Raw genomic sequence first — 4,687 nt, 5'->3', positions numbered from 1 at the left:
ACACACACACACACACACACACACACACACACACACACACACTCACACACTACTGGCGAGGGAAACCTTGGCCAGACCCAGTATTACTGTTGCTTCTTCACTTGAGCTTACCCTTTATCTGTGCAGGTGGAAGGGTCAAGTAGGTTTCAGTGCAATTTCATTTTTGTCTCAAATCTTAGGCATTTCTCCTTGATTCGCTAGCAGCCTGCCTCCTGAATACAACAGGAAAAAACTCGGTCTCGGGAGACAACACAAAGGTTATACTCGTCAAACACTAGGGGCACAGGATAGCCCCCAAAATACAATAAATCACAGACAAGACAGTTAGGGGAGGGGTGGGGGTTAGTGACATTTAGTAATGACAGTTACAAATTTGTTTGGAATTTACTTGAAACGTCAACCAAACTGACCACGCAGGACCTCATAGTTCACCTTTTAAAGTACCTTCAGGAGAAGTAGAAAATCAATAGGTGTGACGAGATCGCAACCGGTAGTTTACTGTGGCGCTGTTTCACGCAGAACACACTCTTCCTCTGTTAAAATGAGTCGGTAATCTGACAGCAGAACCCAACTTTACTTTTAATGATATAAAAAACAGAGAAATGTTCTCCCTTTGTCCTATAGAGGTCATAAATTGATACTAGAGGAGCCGACTTCCTACTTCAGAGCTGCAACTAATAAAATGCAGAGGGGAAAAGAGCATCTGTCTTCAAAAAAATCATCTGTTGAGTGTTTGATGGTAATTTATTTATGCTTCAGAATGTAATCACCTTGAAACAATAGTAAAGCAAGCTTTATTTATCTCTGTCTACTACTGTACAATGACAAATCCAAGTACAAAACATTTGGTCTCAAGCACTGATGTTAGAAAATGCTTGGTTATGTTGTAACCTTGGTTCTCTGAGTGAAGAGACTCTCGCCCACCATACTAATGGAAGTTTTCCATGAGACAAAGCAGTTATTTGAGCTTGTGGTAAAACCTTTCAGTGTTTGTTTTTCACTATTTTGTCTTATTAAAGTTTTTAATGTCTCTGTTGCCATTTCATTTTTTAATGTTATTTACCTTTGTAATTCCCGGGTATCATTTTGTGCCCTTTGTTGGTGTGTGTTTTTGCACTTCCATAGCTTCCTGTCCGTGATGGTGTGGCCGAGATATCAAGACAAAAACAAAAACTATGAATTGTGGAGACATAAGTGAGATTAAATGTGATTTTGGAGGAACTGAACCGTTACAGTCTGAAGGTACAATTTGGGACATCAGCAACACACTGGGACCTTTGCACATCATCAGTCACACCACATATAGGTCCACCTTCCCCTGAAAAGCCTGGATTCAGCACAGGCTGCCCCAGTTAGCCACCTCTCACCACCACTTTCCTCCAAACTCAACTCCCCAAGGTCCCCTGCCCTGGTACTGTCAGTAACGGCAATCTGTCACACTTCAACAACAGCCAGCTGCAGCTCAATTAGTGTGGCTTTCTTGACAAACAAGAGAAACAGGAGCATTGGGCTTTTTCACATCTATAGCTTGTTTGCTTTGGTCTGAATCACTTGATGAGTTTGTAAACTCGGAGCGGTTTCCCCTTGGTTCGGTTTGGTTTCACGACTGGAAAATTCCAAGATCCATTGTTACATATTACACAAGAACTTTCACTGCTCTTATTGGTTGGATAGGTGTGCGGGCAGGAGCAAGAAAGTAAATACAGGAAGAAGGTCCAGTGTCATGGATTAGTTCTTGCATCTCCATGGTCGAACCAGCTCAGTTCATTTGAATAAATACATTTTTTGGGACTATATATATATAGTCGGTGGGGTTTAAGCTCGGATCATGTTCTCACCACAAACAAACCGCTCCAGAGTTCAACTGGAAGCATCGACCACATCTTCCAGCAGTTCTCAGTACGCATGTTTGGTCCGCTTTTGGTGCAAAACCGAGTGGGATTGTTCTCACCTGCCCAAGACAAACAGCCCTGAGGAGGAAGACAGTGTGATTCAACCGACCTAAATGAGACAGGTGTGAAAGCGCCCTAAAACACACAAAAAGTATGTGTTCAAAGCCAGGCAGGTCTCTCAATGTAGGAATGAGAGGGGGAGGGGCCAGCACTTGATGGAGTGTCACAAATTCAAATCAACTTCACATCACCTCTCTGTGATACAGTCAATCCTGCTACTCACAATGGTAAATAACAGGGGAGTAAATCACATGTGTTATCATGATATGATATTAATTCTTTGGACAACATCACAGTATTTACTGATGTCCCCAAGCCTGCCATGCTATAATGTCCATTCGATACACAAAAGCCCATTTAGCACAATCAAGTTACATTCATACATATTTACAAAAAGCAACTAAAATATGATGTGACTATTTCATTACTGAGCTCTTTCAGAACTTTAAATGAAAACAAACTGCTATTTCTTTATTAAAAAAAATAAAACAAAGTGTGGATTTCAAAATAAAGGCACATCCTGATATTTTAACTTTGTCTCGATACTATTGTATCGTTGAGGATCGATGCATCGGTACAGCCATAGTAAGTTAACCAAAATGTTGCATCACAATCAATTGGGAAAACACTACGATGTGATTTATGCAGCCCAAACTGTTTATTGGACACAACGACTCGTCTTACCTTAAAGCCATATTTTATGGCTTTAATAATATGTATACCCTCTATTATTAACGTTAAGGAACCTAGCATTGCTTCCATGCATTATCATTACCACATTTAAACGACCTGGTCTGTGCTGCACCCCGAGAGTCACGTTATTGCCGACAGATAATGAAGTTCAAACACACACACACACACACACACACACACACACTTACACACACTTACACACACTTACACACACTTACACACACTTACAACCACTTCTGTCTCTATAGCTGCTTAACAGAAACTCCAGGGAACAAAACAAACACCAACACGTTAGTTAGGCGTTAGTGCTGATAATGTATGACAGCTACCACTTCTTTAGCTAGCAATGTTATTCCTACAGGGATTAGTTACCTATACAGTTCCTGGTATTTGCACAACATTCCTCTAAACTTAGTTAGCAAGCTATGAGTATACTTTTGGGCCCCTCCAGTAAGGGTGTAAAAGTCGTACCTTTAACTGTTATGCCCGTGTTGTGACCTTAACATTAACGTTACAGCTCTTGTGTGCGTCTGTCTTGATTTACAGGAGCTAATCTGTCGCTAACGTTAGCAAGCTAATTAGCTTTCCTGCTAAACATTCCTCGGTGTCCAAAACACTGCCACAGTCAAATATCCGCACCTTGACGTACCTTCTTTACGGGCGCGGGACACTCCTTGGAGAAAACAGGGAAACACGCTCCAATGCTCCTGAGGGAGTTTGAATTCTCGTCAACTCTGCTGTGGTCCGAGCAGTCTGTGGAAGAGGTTAACGAACGTTACTTGTCAGGTTTGTCAGATAGCGGCGCTCCTATCGCTCCTGCTCTTCCCTGGCCGGCGTAATCCACAGCAGCAGTGCTCGTTCCAGTGAACTCACGCCTGCCCTGACAACTTTGGCAACTACCCATAAGAAAAGATCGTCTACTGACAAGACATATTACTCTGAAGGTTTTCCAGGACAAAATCTGAGTCGCCTTTGTTGGCGGATACCTGTAGAGGGGTGTTGTACTGACCCATAAAAGTGTGTGTGGGGGGTGGCTCGTGCAATTACTGATCATTCTGGCGCAGAGACACTATACCCGATATTTTAAGCAAACAAGAAATGGTTTTTTTGACTGCTTGCACAACACGTTTGTTCATGTTTTGTAAAGAATAGCCTTGTTTGTTTGCATTGGAATTAACTCATTAAAGTCGGCTCCATGGTCGGAGCGGAAATCCATTCAGAGTGAGCGCTCCTGTTTTATTTTATATATGGCCATCCAATGTTAAGGGTTCGCCAACGTGGGCTCAAACAGCGCCACCTGACGGTTTTACTGGAAGTACGGCTACATTAAATGATGATCCAAACATGTATTTATTTTTATTTTGTTTAACTTTTGTTAAACTAAAATAATATGAGAACGTTTCAAATGTTTGTTTAACATTTTGTTCTTGTACCATAGACCATAATAGGTTGGACGTAGCGCGTTAGCTCTATGTTTTAAGCATGGTATTAAAGTGAGGGTTAAAGGAGAATTCTGGTCGATTTCAACACTCTGTTAGCTCTGTTGTTTGTAAATTTGGAGGTCTGTCAGTAGCAAGAAAAACGAAAACGGTCTGTGATGCCTACACAGAGTTATCCTCCTGCTAGAGTTAGCACCCATAGGCTCAAACAGGGAACGTTTTAAATGCAATTTAACCTTTTTAACATGCTCAAAATGTCATTAAAAGGGCTCCCAGTGATTTCTTCCGAGCGAACATTGAATCTTACTGCGGAAGATGTGAAAGAAATGCATGAAAGTTGTGCTAATTCAGCTGTGTTTAGTTCCTGTGTTGTTAAAGAGTTTAGGGACCATCTACAAACTACAACACAGAAAGGAGATGAAACAAAAATATGCAGGCTATCAATTTTCTGATTAAACAAGGTAGTGTCTCCAAACTTACCTCAGTTATTACTTGTCTCCTGCTAGTTGTACTACAGCACTTACTTTTAATTTTGTAAATATGTTTGTATCTCTTTTCCGTGTTGTAGTTTGTAGACGGTCCCGAAGCACTACTTGCAGTATC

At 41.3% G+C, this 4,687-nt stretch overlaps 1 protein-coding gene across 13 annotated transcripts in view; it reads right to left on the bottom strand.

The window, feature by feature from the left end:
- The window catches only part of LOC117954139 (rho GTPase-activating protein 12-like), a 71,254-nt gene extending 67,699 nt beyond the window's left edge, over positions 1–3,555 (bottom strand). For 11 of the 13 annotated variants that reach the window (XM_034887675.1, XM_034887682.1, XM_034887678.1 and 8 more), the window contains exon 1: positions 3,295–3,554. The gene's annotated coding sequence lies outside the window, so the exon portion shown is untranslated. Of the gene's footprint in view, positions 1–3,116; positions 3,275–3,294 lie in introns of those variants that run through there. The other 2 variants (XM_034887677.1, XM_034887676.1) reach the window with 2 other exon arrangements.
- Between the last annotated feature and the right edge of the window lie 1,132 nt (positions 3,556–4,687).

Source organism: Etheostoma cragini, chromosome 12 (assembly GCF_013103735.1).
Source record: "Etheostoma cragini isolate CJK2018 chromosome 12, CSU_Ecrag_1.0, whole genome shotgun sequence".
Taxonomy (NCBI): domain Eukaryota; kingdom Metazoa; phylum Chordata; class Actinopteri; order Perciformes; family Percidae; genus Etheostoma; species Etheostoma cragini.
This window is presented reverse-complemented; position numbering and strand designations above follow the sequence as displayed.